The sequence below is a fragment of the Colias eurytheme genome, chromosome 6 (assembly GCF_061535395.1).
Source record: "Colias eurytheme isolate Ceu_HAF_F1 chromosome 6, ilColEury1 Martin Lab GWU primary, whole genome shotgun sequence".
NCBI classification, from domain to species: Eukaryota; Metazoa; Arthropoda; class Insecta; order Lepidoptera; family Pieridae; genus Colias; species Colias eurytheme.
The window spans coordinates 1,047,403-1,063,820 of record NC_142985.1 but is presented as its reverse complement, the minus strand read 5'-3'; the positions used below and the strand labels follow the sequence as shown (position 1 = coordinate 1,063,820).

Sequence of the window (16,418 nt, the reverse complement as noted above, 5' to 3'; positions counted from 1 at the left end):
AGTATGGTAAAATTGTTCCTAAAACAGAATTGTCTATTGTAATACGTAATTATGTAATGTATACTGTAGTTAGTAAACATTGTATTTTATTATTAAGTAGATATGAAAATAAATGTATTCTAATATATTTTAGTTTTTTATTTTGTACTTCTTAAAATATATGCAATAATATGATAGAGACAGATATTGTGTTTTATCGCATTGAGACTTAAAAGTACGAACGAAACGTTTAAAACACATTGCTTTCTTGTGTCACGAAAAAATACTACAGTCTAAATCTTGAGAAAGGATAACCATAGACTCATAGAGCCTATAATATACTGAAATATGAGGAACTATTGTTGCGAGCGCAAAGCTGAATAATCCTTACTATAAATAATAATAGTCCTTATTTATTATAAATTCGAGTGTTTGTTTTACCTACATGTAAAGTAACTTATGTATATAATATATGTACTCTATAGGCTCCCTTTTTGAGTAACATAAGTTACTTTTTATCGCAATTTTCCTTTGACCACACTGACGAAGCCGCGGGCGCATAGCTAGTAAAGTACATATTATTATGTTCCCAAATTTCCAGTCAACGAAACCCAAATCCCAAGACGCGACGAGCATGACGGAGGGCGCTTCGATCGCGTTACACAAGTGTGACGCGAATCAACGGATACGTGCAACGTCCAAATGCGTGTTCACTTTGCACGTTGGCACTGTTATACTTTCTGATCAGGTGGGTTGGATTTGGAAAAAAAATTGGTTGTCTGTAAAGTCGGTTTACTGACGATAGTTGAACGTGACAACGTCCGATTGTGCTTCTTTGTCGCTTGTTCCGCGCTCTCGCTCGCACTTCAAGCCTTACATGGAACGCCTCAGAGCGAGGTAACGCCGCATGAGGCATGTTTTTTCGTGCGTGCAGCCGGCTCTATCGAATTATAAGACGTGGTCACGTCAAAAAATACGATGCGATTGATTTCTTTAGCCATTTTCTTTTGATTCTCAATATTTAACTTGAATATTGTTGGAATCATACACCTATAGTTGTAATTTACGTATAGGTATGTAATGAATTTAGTGTGTGGGGAAGTATCATCTATACTTAATATTATGAAGCTGAAGAGTTTGTTTGTTTGAACGCGCTAATCTCAAGAACTACTGGTCCGATTTGAAAAATTCTTTCGGTGTTGGATAGCCCGTTTTTCGAGGAAGGTTATAGAATATATATCTTCACGCTAAGACCAACAGAAGCGGAGCCCCGCGGGTAAAACCGTGGAGCGCAGCTAATTGATAAATGATCAAGGATTGCCTGATATTGATTTCCTATTAGGCGCGTCTACGTAGAGCGAACAGCCTCGTATTTTTCACGTGTAGCAGCTGGGTTAGTGTGGACAGTCGGTAGTTCGGTTATTTCTAAATGTTTTCTCTTCTTTTCCTTGTAATATCCTCAAAACTAGTCGAAAATATCACAGGCGGTACTAAACTCGCGTAACAAGTCGCTATCTCTACTGTGGCGATTCTACGACCAAGCGCCGACACTCACACATCAGCTGGCCGGTCGTGTGATGCACTTTGACTTCTCTGTGGAATACGATGTACGGCTTTCTCCGAAGTTTCTGGAGTATATGAAACAGGTCGGTTTGTAGACTAGACAGACTAACTGAAGAAAAATAAATGTGTGCGTGTACTAGTACACACGTAAGAAGTGAAACTTCTTTATGACCTTATTTTTCAAAAAATAATTTACTATATGCAACTTTACAGAAATACGTCGAATCACGCGTGGTAGGGATAAGAAAAAGATGGCGCGTAACGGAAAAATGTCACGCGTAACGAAAAAATGTTACACTACATTTTTTCCAACCCCAATAAAGAAGTTTCACTTCAATAAATCTTCTAAATTTGACTAACTTCAAAATAACTATCGATGTTCAGTAGAAACTATTGGGATAGAGAACTTGAGCACTATATTTCTTTCTATTGAGTAGATGAGCACTTGAAAATGGTTTTAGGTAGTTTTTAAAGTAGTAACTAGAGGTGGTATATAAGAATACAGTTCAAATACACAAACTAAGGAGTTCATGGAAATAAAATGGTTAAAATTTTGTGTGACGTTCATTAGGAAGAAATGCCCATAATGGTTTGCGAGTGGGAAAAACAAGACAAGCCGTTCGCAAGTTGTATGCTGCCTTTGCGTGACGCGCTGCTACATACCAACAGACGGGTTGATATGTCTTTAGCTTTGGTATGTTTTTTTTTTATATTTTCGAATCAATGTATGTTGATATTTTATTCTTTCTTTTATCTACATCTTCTTTATTTAAAGATCTTTGTGATAGAATTTCATAAATATTAACTCTGCCCTTTCGCAATATGCCTACACCGAGACGGTTGCATTCTATATACATCTGTTTCACGGATAGATTTTCCTTAGGAACAATTAGGTGAACAGCCTTCTATGTTCTGCCAGACCGAGATATTTTTTCCTTTGTCTCCAACGGGAATCGAACCCTGGACGTCAATGTCTCTGGCATTGCGAGTGCTTATGGGTGACGTGGAGCATATACCATCAGTTGACGCCTCTTCTCTGTTGTCTCTTGCATAAAAAATGCGTCATCCACTGTACCAAGGAGCGGTTATTTATCATTTAATTGTCTAACTACCATCTTTGACCACAACTCAGCTTATTATCAGGCGAGATTGTGGTGTGTCCCTATTCACTTTAATGAAAAACTACTGTACACATTTTGATAACTAGATAGGTGGGCCTGGTCTGCGTGGTCCAGAAGTATCAAGCAGTATAACAGCAGAAGAAGCAGGTGTGTTAGATGTGTGGTGCATGTTGCGTGTTCCGCCGGATATTATGCCGGCTGTTAGTGCTGTTTCGCAGGTTTGTGGTTGATAATAAAAATAAATAATAAATAATAAAATAAAATTCTTTATTGACATAATTACAGAGGTCAGAATAATGTTCATAATCAGTTGTTTCATAATTAAATTAAATTATTAAAAAGACTCCTAGGGTATCCATGTGGGTTAACAGGGTATAAGTGAAGTCCCATGTCCCCTAGTGGGGTTAGGGGCAGATGCTTTATACATCTGTTTCACTGATCGATTTTCTTTAGGGACAAGTAGGTGATCAGCCTTCTGTGTCCTACCAGACCGAGACATTTTTTTTCTTCGTCTCCACCGGGAATCGAACCCAGGACCCCTCGGTGTTACGCTCACGCGTCAACCACTGTACCGAGGAGGCGGTCATTAACAGGGTATTATTAGGTAATATTGGATAAAATGCTTTACTTTTTATTAATTTTTTGTGAAATATACTTTGTGCATCTGAATGTATAAAGTAACTATGTGATAAATAAATATTTTTTGAAGTGAAAACTTCTTTAGCGGCGTTGGGTATAAAATCTTAAACTCGCGTCAGGACACATGGCCTGATCGAAAAAGCGTAAGACGGATTTTTTATTAAAGTGAAACTTTTATTACATCGTCTCAAACTTTTTGGTCTGTGTAGCGCATGTCGCGTGTATCGCGGCTGCCGAGTAGGTATACCTACTCGGCAGCCGACCGTCACGCGACATGCGCTACACAAAGCAGTGTTCGGAACCGTTCGAACAGTTTCACTTTTACCGTGGTTTCATAAAACCACACAACATTTTTTTTAGCCCTTATATTCCATGCGTAAGACGGATACCATTCCAAAATATCAAACATGCTGAACGTTAATAATCAAGTTTTCACTTCTGCCGGCACTCCCGGAGTGCAACCCGTCTTTTTTTTAATCATAATCAACGTCATCAGCCAATGGAGAAGTTTCCAATTTGTTTTTTATTGATAAAAAATTAAAACCAACAAGTGAAAAAATCAATGAAGTATATTTTTCGACTACTCCAAAGCAAGAAGTAACGTATAAACGGAGACATTTTATAATTATAGACGATAGCCAGCTTCCATCGTCAAGCGTCTTCGCTTGAGAGAATTGTTGATGCTGATCACACTGACTTCCATCTCAGTCGAGATCTCGACATGCACAGGGCCAAACCGCACCATTCTGAAATTGTAATTATTTAATCTTAAATATAAATCTCGTGTCACAATGTTTGTCCTCAATGGACTCCTAAACTACTTAACCGATTATAATAAAATTCGCACACCATGTGCAGTTCGATCCAACTTGAGAGATAGGATAGTTTAAACATGTAGGTACCACGGGCGAAGCCGGGGCGGACCACTAGTATTTATATAAACAGTAGTGTAACATTTTTTCGTTACGCGTGACATTTTTCCGTTACGCGCCATCTTTTTCTTATCCCTACCACGCGTGATTCGACGTATTTCTGTAAAGTTGCATATAGTAAATTATTTTTTGAAAAATAAGGTCATAAAGAAGTTTCACTTCTTACGTGTGTACACTAGTACACGCACACATTTTTTTTGCTTGTGAGGTTGTGACATACGCTATTGCTATAAATATTTCCTTATATTTCATATTATAGAGTAAAGCGTCATACGATTCAGAAAACATCTACGATATTATGAACTCAAAAAAATGGCGAAGAGCAAGTAAGATATAATTTTTTTATTCCCTACGGTAAGTTTATCTTTAAATTTATATTAAAATGTAATATATAGATGGTTTAAAAAATAAAGAAATTGTGATTTTTAACACCCTTTCCTCAGTTGTTGAGAATAAATATATCAATGAAATTCAAACTATGTACCTACTTGACGTAAGGGGTTCTTCCTATTCATTACTGAATGAATGAATGAATGAAAATTCTTTATTGCTTAAAAATAAATAAATACAAATACAAAAGCACACAACACATATAAAACAAGCAAAAGGCGGCCTTACCGCTAGGTAGCGATCTCTACCAGGCAACCCTTATTATGAGTTATTGTCTGTATATGTACATATTATTATGTATAGATTATTGAATGATTATAGTTTATGTTTAAAAGGTGCATTAAAACAGACGGAGACATGTAGCAAAAAATCAGTCACAATTTTGCCGAAAGCTCCGCTCCGAGCCACTGCAGAAGATACGGTAAGCTTTCATCAACAAAGTGTAATTTGCAATGCCACCTGAAATCTGAAAGGAAAGTAGTCATTGTAGATAGAAAATTGTATGTGATAGATTAGATATTGTATTGAAATAGAAATAACATAAAACTACAGCGACAGATTTTCATAAATATGCATGCTACACCCGGGAATCGAATCGACTGAAATCTCTTAACCCATTGAGCCCCAAGTGGCCCGATCGGTCCACGACACAATAGATTTTCTATTGTGTCTGTGGTTCCGGGGCCTGAGTTATTAAAATTGTATTCTGTGCTTTTATACCAATAGTCTTATGGACATTTATAAGCTCTCTTAATCTCTCGAAAAAACTTGATAAGTCAAATGAAATCACAACGTAATAGTTACATTAAAAAAACTAACCGATTGCATAACAGGCAAAATTATCAGTCGACAAGAGCCAAACGCTTGACATAACAATACTCTGGCTGGCTCTGAACGAAGAGTGCAAAGCGATGACCGATTCCAAAGTGAAGAGATTGTATGTAGCCTATAGTTTCCTTGGAAAGTGTGGCGCGGAACTGGAAACCCCCAGCAGTTTGCCGAAACCGAGGAATTTTATGGACAAATGCCATTATAATTTTAGGAAATGTAAGTCTCTATGGTTCGAAGAGTTTTGAAGAGTGTGTCTTGTAGGTTTTATTTTATATCTTAATTTGGTTCGTAGTGAAAATTACGCAAGAATTGATCTCATAAAGCACATGCTCTACATTCTACTAGGGAAGTGATCAACGTTATTTTTTTTCATAATTTTATCATATTATTATCTTGGCCATATTGAAACTTGCATACATTCCGATAGAGCTGAAAAAATGTTTGCAAATTTAACTCTATATCTTGAACTGGACCGGACTGTTTAGTAACTTGATAATGTGTTATTAACTTTTTCTCCTTATTCTCTAAGATTATTTAATCTACTTTTAAATTTTTGTTTTAAAGATAATAATAATATCTTGTTTTCTAGCGTTCATAATAAACGAGTGCGACATAGCAGTACTAAGTGCGATGGCACGATACAAGCAATCCAACGCCGGGTCTGATACAAAACATTGTATTGTTTTCTCCGTGATTAGTGAACCGCCGGAAGATCCTCTTGGATTGGATGCTTGTGAAGATATCGGGTAAATATTATATTATACGAAATATGGATATCGTAAGTGATGACTTTAGGAATATCTTCTTGTGGGAAATAAAATATGTCCAGTGTCATTAAGATAAAACAACTGATATAAAATTAACTACTCTTGGAGACAAAATATTAATGTCTGTTTTTGAAGCCCTAAAATATATCTCCTTTTCATTTTGAATGTTTTGTAATCAGTCGTGATAATAGAAGCATCTGCCATTTATTTAACTAGCTTTCAGCTTCGCTCGCGTAGTAAAGGAAGACGTTTCTATGTATCTATGTGCCAAATCCCATCTAAACCGGTTCAGTAGTTGCTTGAAAAAGAGGCAGACAGACAAAAATGGGTACTTTAGCATTTATAATATTAGTAAGGAATAAGGATTCAGTCACTCATAACTAAAATGGTTTTAATAAAATTACATCTCTTCCAGTTACGCGTACCTATACCTCGGCGACGCGTTGTCCAATAGCGGCAGCTCGCACACAGAAGTGTTGCCGGTTCGGTGCCCGGACGGGGCAATAGTGTGCGGGCGGCTAGCTGTGCGGGTTGATGGGCTCAGTGTGCTGAGGGCTTGCTTGTTGCGACCTACGAGTGGTTAAGTTAGTATTAATATCTAGAAAAACAGAAAATTTTCTAATAGTGATGAAGGAAAAAAAATTGAAATAGAAAAACTAGACTTCGATCGCGTGGCAGGATTCGAACCTGCGTCTTTCTTCCATGCCGGGACGACGCCTAGCCTCTCGGTCACCCGAGCTTCCGACAGAGCAATCGAATTTAATCGTCTCTTTCGGTTTTTTGTGTCTAAGGGACAGCCCAGACTATGTTATGAGATGTTTTAGCAACCGTTACAACAAATATGAAACATTTTTCAATTAATACAATATGTATATTGTTTTTACTTTTCCTCCTGAGTCAGTAGAATTTTTCCGCCCTGTTATTACATTCAGTAAAATCTGTAGTCCCAGACACTCATATTACACTCGTCTGTGTATCAATATACAACGTGATGTACCTACCATAAAAGAGCCGCAAACAATTTTGGCAATGCAGTTTAACAAGCAAATCAGCGTAAAAAATAATATACTGTGGGAGAAACAATATTTTCAATGGCACATAAATATATTTTTATACAAGCAGAAATTCCCCAATACATTGCGACCTAGAAAATGCACATCTTGAAGGTTAGAGACAAGCTTTGACAATGGCATTTTGCCTGCACTCATGTTTTTTACGATATTCGAAATAACATTGTGTTAGGAGTCATTAAATCGAAAAAAAATTAACGTGGGAAGATCAAAAAAAATAATGCATTAAAAAGAACACAATTCCAAAAAAAATGCATTTTTATTTTGCATTTCAACTTTATTAAAAATGTGTTTAATTTTAAGACTAAACCATGTTTATCTTCCGAATTAAATTGAGCGTAGTCATGGACTGACTCTATCATTACATACCCAAATAAGACAATATTAAAAACTATTTCCACGCATCACGAATTCATAATACCTATAAAATATACACAAGAATTCACCAATAAATTTGTTTATTTACCAAAAAAGATCCCAAAACGCGATCAATCACATATCAATCGGCATTCGTCCACGAGGACAGTTATAGTGGTGTCACGGAGAGCGACGGACGCGCGCTGCGAAACGAAACTCGTAATAATCGATTATAATTATCGTAATATAATCGAATATAATCGTTTAACGTTCACCCCCTACCCCCCACCCCACACGTGACAGTGTTTACATCGCGAGTGCACACATTGAATACATTCATGTGAAAGTTGAATAACACACGGAATAAATAAATGTGATTTAGTTGGAAATGCAAAAGTTGTTGATGAAGATACCAATTTGGTTAATGTTTAATTAAGTAAAGTAAAACAACGTATTAAAAAAAAAAACAAAAAGCGTGGTTCAAAATGATAGAGTCAATGTGTATAATGAAAGTACTTTAAAAGGTTTATTAGAAATAAATTGAACACGACTCCATTATTAATAATTCTCAAACAGATGTTAAAATATGTAACACGTTATGAATACAAGAATCCCTTTTAATTGAACTCTTTATCTACCGCAGGAGTTAATGTCGTCTGTCGTTATCTAAGATTTATAGTTTGGCATACGAGCTCTACTTTTATATATAGGTCTTTTAAACTCTAGGCTCTATGTCTTGATACTTGTTACATCTGGTACCAATCGTTATTGAATTGTTTATCAGGATTCAGGATTTAGTAATTGTTTATATTAGTAACATTTTTCATAAGGCATATTTGAAACAATGACCAAATTCAAATTCTCGTTAAAATTATAATTGTCTGCTAATTTACATTATTTGCCTACTAAAATACTTTATTCATTAACTTAAGCTAAATACACTTAATTTGATCGAAATCGTTTCAAATTTCCTATTTATTATAAAAATTTTTTGGTACATAGAGTCTGATAGAGGGCTTAAAATTGTGAAATAGTTTTCCACTGATAAGATATTATACGGCATTTTTTCTTTGGCATCAACGTACTCAAAACAAATTTCTGAATTCCCGTAATCCTGTTTTCCCATTAGATGATTCCAATACATGCTTAGGTCTTATCTTCTCTTTAGCCGAGATTAATCGGTCAATCAATCTGCATGGGCGCTAAACGTCCTTGCCCCAGTGCCGTGCCAAAGACGTAGACAAATATAGATCGGTCTAGCTGCTCTGCTATGTACAAACTGCCTCTCTTCCGTTGTTCAAAAATATCTCCTATCACCCAGTGATAAGAGTAATTGGAAATGCACCTAGTAACGTTGTTGATGAGCTTTCTTTCTTCGAGTTACTTTAAAGGAATTTAAACCCTACATTCCTGAACTTTGAGTCGAATATAAGTTCGGTTGATATAGCAAACTTGTCGACTCTGTTAACAAGTCTTTATGCTCTGACATTTGGGTACCGAAAAATATATTATCTGTTGTTTCAACGTCTATTACAAAGGTTTTTCAGTGATTCATTGTCCCAAGCTTGTAATCTGAATATCAATGTCTATTTTTGCGTTTGTAACAATGAAAATTGTTTTACATAGTGGATTTTTTTTCGTTCTTCCAGCTAATTTGATCTATACGATTTTGTTTTAAGGACCATTATTGAATAACGTCAGTGCTTACAACGATGTTGTAAATGCAATATTTTAAACGTAATCGTGGGTTTGAGTTGCTTTTAGATTGTGCACGTAAACTATTAATAAACTCATTCAATCTTTGGAACGTATTTCGGGTATTTACTTGTTGTTTATGATTATTATTTCAATGAAGAACATGAACAGCTGATTGCTTAAATTTCTGGCTAAAGTTTCAAGAACATTCTTTTTCTGGATTCTTCCATCTCGAGTCTTCTGTACACTTTTTGATAGAACTGAATTCCATTATTATTTCGTTTGACATTACATCATGTTACATGGAACATTGTAGATGATGAATTGCTTGTACAGGTGCATTATTTTATGATAATTGTAAGCTGTTTATTGCGCTCGTGAATCACGGCTAATTTGTGCTAAAAGTCAGCGGTTGACATTTTGGTCTTGACTTCAGCTGTCGATTGATTGTGATCGCTGGTGATAGAATTCCTCGCTCGGATCTTGTATGGGGTATTTATATCTCATATAGCATTGCAGTATCTATGCTGGGTATCAGTTTGTGTAACGGTGCAATCAGACCAAACGAACATAGAGCTAGAGCTTGAGCAAGAGCATTCTTTCGTGATCTTTTAGTGCAAACGAAAACTCGTACTCTGTGTTGTTCAGTATTAGAACATTGCATAGAATCTTTTCTAACGTACTAAGAACAACGAAAGAATGCTTTGTTTTTGTACTAAAAAAATTGACTTAATGACCCCATTACCCCAGAATGAGCATTCGCTGGTTTGATCTAAATGCACAGTTAGAAGATAATATTTTGACAAAGAGTAAATAGGACCTATTACAGAAAGTAACGTAAATTAAAATAGTCAAAGTGTTTTATATTTTCTAGTTAATATTCCAGACTAGATAATATATACTATATTATATTTTTGATATTGACCGCCTCCTTGGTACAGTGGTTGGCGCTTGAGCGTAGAACCGAGAGGTCCTGGGTTCGATTCCCGGTGGAGACGAAGAAAAAAAAATGTCTCGGTCTGGCAGGACACAGAAGGCTGATCACCTACTTGTCCCTAAAGAAAATCGATCAGTGAAACAGATGTATGAATAATGCATCTGCCCCTTACCCCACTACGGGGACACGGGACTTCACTTTTTATATTTTTGATATTAAATTAAACAGCTAAATAGAAAGCATTCTGAAGAATTTGAACTAGAACTGTAATATTTTTTTTAAACTATACAATAATATTATGTCTATCATGTTTTGATCAAACTCCAAAGTTCTGAACATAAATTAATATTCGGATAGTAAATCACGAGAATAGCACATATTCCGGATGTCATTTCAGTTCGTTCCACCACTAAATATTTCAGCATCCGCCATACTTTCTGGTAACCTTGAGTGACCAAAATAATTAATTATAGGACCCTCTTAGCAAGAATTCTAACTGACTAGAACATCTTCTTTTGATGTAACTAAGCTTTAATCTTGGACTTTGTTTACACAAGTTTTTTTCCAAACAGCTTTCTATAAGTGCTCATATTGTTTGACCTGTATTATGTTAGTTATGTTCAATTATTTACGCCCGATGAAAACTAGGAATGTTGTATGGATTTGTGAGTGAGGTTGTTTAATGGACAATTTTTTTTAACAATATGGTTTTTAGTTATTTTTGTAAAAACATTGTAGTCATGTTATGCTTATGTTCTAAATAAATGGCGTTATCGTTAATAATTATCTTATATAATATTGTATCAAAACATTCAAAATGTTGGTTGTGTAGTTTCCTGTTGTACATGGTGATTCCTTGAAGATACTTCTATAAGAAGTTTCTTTGTATTTTAAAATTTGTCCTTGTCCTTTACAAATTTATTTGTTTTAGGTCAATGTCGATGTGAAATAGCAACAGAATGTTTTTAACATTGTGTATCTCATTCGAGGTTGTTCAAATAGCTTTCGGGATTGAGCAGCACATTGAATATGTTTAATTCGTATAATAAATTCAGTGGTCGTTTGTTTTGTAAAGCTGTGGATTAATTTTAGATTCTTATGTGTCAACACTTGTAATAGAGCATTTCACTACGAGAATAGATGATGATGACGATTGTGAGAGTTACGCTATAATTAAATAAACAAAGTAAAAACATTTTTTGTTACATTAAAAATTAGCGCCACCCAGTTCTTGCGCGTAAAGTTCTTCTGATTTAGTTGAAATTTAAGTGACTGCTTCATTGCCAGTAGTTGTAACATTAAAATTATTTTTTAAATTATGGTTTTAGATTCTTCTCCATAGATACTGCTTTCCGAATCGGTGGTAAGTGTTAAAAATATGTTATGACGATCCAAAAGAGTTTCGAAAAGAAGTCTAATTGAATAAATAAATGTTGAGTTTGAGTCTGACTCAATCCACCATTCATCTCAATCATCTCATCCATCTCATCATAAACAAGTAGTCCTTAATATTAGTATTGTTCTCGTTAAAAAGCTTTACTTCAGTCATAAATACGATCTTCGAACAGTAATATTCGTTTGCAACCAAACGGTTTTGCAGTGCAAAGTATCTTTTGCGTAGTTGTCGCGTAGCATGCTGCATCTGTCACCACCTACGGCGGTGCCCGTGAAATAGTTTCCACAATGACGCTGTAGCGATGAATGACGAACTATAATATTATCATCCAACTAAAATTATGCTCTTCCTGCTTGTGAATTCTTGGGTTGTTGTTTATGTGGTGTTTTTTGTTCTTGGTAAAATTAGGATAGACATATTCCTGAATTTCTAATTAGGTGAGTTTTAAGGTCTTAATGTTGTTTAGTTGGATTTATTGTTCCTTTTTAGGGCACAATACCTATCGAATTAATGACTTTTAGAAACTTTATCGTTAATGGTAATCGATAAAGTTGTATATTTGATGTTTTAGAGCTAGAGTTGCTCATTATATTTGAATTCTTCATAACCTAAACATGATTCTTAAACCTCATAGTGCGCGTTTATACAACGGGTCTTAGTTTTAAAGCCTTAAGAGCTCTGATTTGCTCAATCCTCATTATATTCCTCGCTTTACTTTTAAGTATTTTGATTGGAATTTTAATCCACTCTCGTTGGCTCGATATGTCCATAATTTCGTTAAGTATTAGGCTATTTGGCATGACTCAGTTGGCAGACTTGTGTATCCGCTGCAACTGAATGCTCATCGCGTAATCAATCTCTGAGGTAAATACAAATAATTCCCGCATAAATACCGAATGCAAGCCAAATATATATTTTTGGATAACTATGATGGTCGGATTTATCGTATTTGTTTGTGGTGGTATGCCTTGTTCAATATTCTTCTTAAGACTGCTCTTGTTTGGTTTCGATTATTTCGAGTTTGGTTTTCAATTCATGGTTGTTCGTCATGATAATTTTATATTTCTTCTTCTTGCAATGAAATAGAAAATGGTGTAGTGAATAAAATAATTATAAATGTAACTGATGAGTAGGCAAACATCGTGATAAACTACGGATTGATTTATTACATACTTTTACAGATGAACTTTTCGAGTGATAGAGTTACAAAATAAACAATACTATTAGTATTTAATTAAAAAGACGATACGTTTCAAAGTGATAAATTGCATTTAAAACAAATAAACATGGATCCAAAACATTTGCACGTCACACGTGAAATCCTGACCAAAGAAGCGATAGGTCAGTCAAATACAATTGCAATTATACCTTAGATATTATAATAAGCTATGATTCTCTATATAATTACAGATTTTTATGACAAAAACAAATAAAATATAAAAATAGAAGATGAATAAGAAAAAAGGAGAGCGATCTAAATACAGAATCATTGTTTATTATTGAAGTAGATGCGTAGTTGGCAATATGGAAATAAATGCTTTGTAGAGCTAAGTTGTCAAAATTTCGTAAAAATAATATAACGGAACCTTTCGATGTGCTTGTAGGCATTTAACAGCTTGAGGATGTTAAACAATTTTATTGGATCTAAATTATTAGTTGCATTTTATTTAATCACGTAATTTTTGTCAAAAACTATTCATCCAATTTGCTCTCACGTTTGCTCAAAATTCCGAATTTTAATATAACTAATTGATTAATTATTATAATTGGGATCAAAGAAAGTTTCAAGATAAAAAACAAATCTAATTTTCCGCATTTTAGTTCATAATATAGAGTAGAATGCTGTTAAGTAATACACAGACAATAACACACAGGTATAATAGCACGATACACAAACACACACAATCAAACGCTTTATTAGAATCAATGGTATAACGTATTATTAGAAAAGAAATAATAGATACAAAATCAGTATGAGATGATTCAAAATCTGACTGAAAACCTATGTGTATTAACTATAACCTTATATTTATGTTTTTCGAACCACTTCTTAATTCACTTACGATTGAAAGTCACTTTTCTATACCTAACTTCGTATATTTTAAGGCAACACAACATTCCGTCAGATTGGAGCATCAACAGTTACTTCACGTTACAGTAGATTCTTATAGAACTGACTTTGTCTGTAACACACAAGTAGTTAGATACTTACACTATACTTCTACAATACTTACTATAACACACTTTCCTTACTCCTTTTCCATTCCTTATTGTCCCAATTTTTGGGTTGATTGTGATTCTGTAAATAATGAGTTAATTTATTCCTGCTTTATTTATCTTTGATACTCCTTCCATATATTGTCTTTAATCAGTCCATCTTTATTACGCATTTTAAATAACGTATCTGCAATCAGTACAGATGTTGAGTCCAAAAGCATAATGCTATTTGTGACAGTAATACGAATTTCACATTATTAACGAGCTCAAAGATTATATGAATACTTAACCATCGTTGACCGAAGTTCCAATGTCAAACGCTTCTCCTTTTAGAACTTCGTATGCGTGTAACGTAATTCCATCTCGTATTATATGAAGCTTCTGTTGAATATTTATTTTATTTTATAATAATTTATTTTTATAATATAAGAATCTGATCTCATCCAAAGTTTGGACATATATACGGATATATCAATGATTTATAGTTAAGATTACAAATCGCAATCAAACTCACTATTGCCTCACCTATATTCCTTGAATACCTGCTCTTTACACTTCAAATTATTCAATATAAAGTGTTAAGAGCCTTTCTTCTATCCATATTCATATCCATATTCTCTTGATAATTTGATACAATGCATGCCATACTCCTGTTTGCACTGCTGAATTATTTTACTGCTTCTGCTTTTACTACCTAATTCATGTAGGCATCATCTTAATTATTTAATTTTACATAATCCTATCTTAACGCAGAACTTACTACTTGTAACTTTACTAGCTCCTACTATATTTGAATCTGCTTGCTAACTGTTATTTTATCCTGATTCCCCTTTTCCCCGCTTACTTACTGCTTTGCTATCTTCCCCAATTTCACTATCACGCTAAGTACAGCGTATAGAGAAGTATCTCTTCTGACCCACGCTTTCTAATTGGCTGATCAGTTTTCATTAAGTGTATGTTCTTCTGTTTATTTTTTGTCCAAACTTGCATTTACTCCTGCTTCTACTTCTTTAATCAGTGCTTCTTGCTTGTTGTGCTGCTTGCTTGTCCAAACTTATTACTCCTGCTACTCCTATAATCAGTGCTAATTGCTTGTTGTTCTGTTTCTTGTCCAATCTTGCATCGACTCCTGCTACTACTCCTATAATATAATCAGTACTAATTGCTCGTTGTGTTGCTTCTTCCTTATACGAACTTACTGCTTATCCAAACCTCTCTACTACTCCTAAAATCACTACTAATTGCTTGTTGCTTGTCCAAACCTGCTACTTCTCCTATAATCAGTACTAATTGCTTGTTGCTCGTCCAACTATTCTACCCCCTACACCCGATACAAGTGCGCTGTGTCGCAGAGTTCGGGGAGTGGTTGAGCCGGGAGTGTGTGCGGGCGGCGGCGCGGCGCCGGCGGCTCAGCGAGCGGGACGCGAGGGCGGAGACCCTCAGGATCATTATGGAAGTGAGTACCACTTTGTTGTAGAGTGGCTTTAAAAAAAATGTATGCGTGTACTAGAGTACACACGTAAGAAGTGAAACTTCTTTATGACCTTAAAAATGTCACGAGTATGGCGTAACGCAAAAATGTCACGCGTACGGCGTAACGCAAAAATGTCACGCGTACGGCGTAACGCAAAAATGTTACACTAAATTTTTGTCCAACCCCGATAAAGAAGTTTCACTTCAAAAAATGTGTGCGTGTACTAGTGTACACACGTAAGAAGTGAAACTTCTTTCGTTTACTATATTCAACTTTACAGAAATACGTCGAATCACGCGTGGTAGTGATAAGAAAAAGATGGCGCGTAACGGAAAAATGTCACGCGTAACGAAAAAATGTTACACTAAATTTTTTCCAACCCCGATAAAGAAGTTTCACTTCAATAAATAAATAAATCTTTATTTGAATTCATACATTAATTTGTCACATTAGATTGGGGGTCAGGCCCCCTTACTAGGTATAACCTGTATTAAGGGGACCCTGTTCCTTCCCTAGGATTGATCCGTCGCATGAATTAAAAAATAGAGGAACATAAATTTAAGACTTTAAGGATCTTACCTCAATGGAAATGTATTAAGAATTATGTTTGAAACTACACCGTGCCGGGGCCGGGCCGTGCCAGAGCCGTTAAACACTTCATACAATAATGTTTGACTGTGCTCCGACCGGGGCACGGAACGGTTGCGGCACGGTGTAGCGTAAAAAATGTGTTCTAAATGTTAAGTAAAATCAACTGAATATTTATCTGTATCATAATTTTTTGTGATCATTTCATCAGCCTAGGGGGATGATTTTCGTTTTTCCGAAATGTTTAAGCGAATGGCAAAGATTGATTCCTAAAACAACAAAGTTTATACTTTTATAAACTATGTGAAGATATCCCGATTAGACTTAGATCTACGGTACCTAGTGTCGGGGGTGCAAAACTGCTGTGAATCCAGTTATTGAATAATAAGATGTATTAAAAATTATCGTTGCCAAATTTGCTTCGTGTTTTATGACCAGAACACTCCTATTCACTCTTCATAA

The 16,418-nt window shown here is 35.1% G+C and overlaps 1 long non-coding RNA gene across 1 annotated transcript in view; it reads right to left on the bottom strand.

The window, feature by feature from the left end:
- Nucleotides 1-3,912: 3,912 nt before the first annotated feature.
- Nucleotides 3,913-16,418, bottom strand: part of LOC149907399 (uncharacterized) — a 64,535-nt gene continuing 52,029 nt past the window's right edge. The window contains exons 2-3 of the long non-coding RNA XR_016456779.1: nt 6,648-6,792; nt 3,913-4,048 (exon numbers count right to left, since the gene is read on the bottom strand). This is a non-coding gene — a long non-coding RNA (uncharacterized LOC149907399). The remainder of the gene's footprint in view (nt 4,049-6,647; nt 6,793-16,418) is intronic.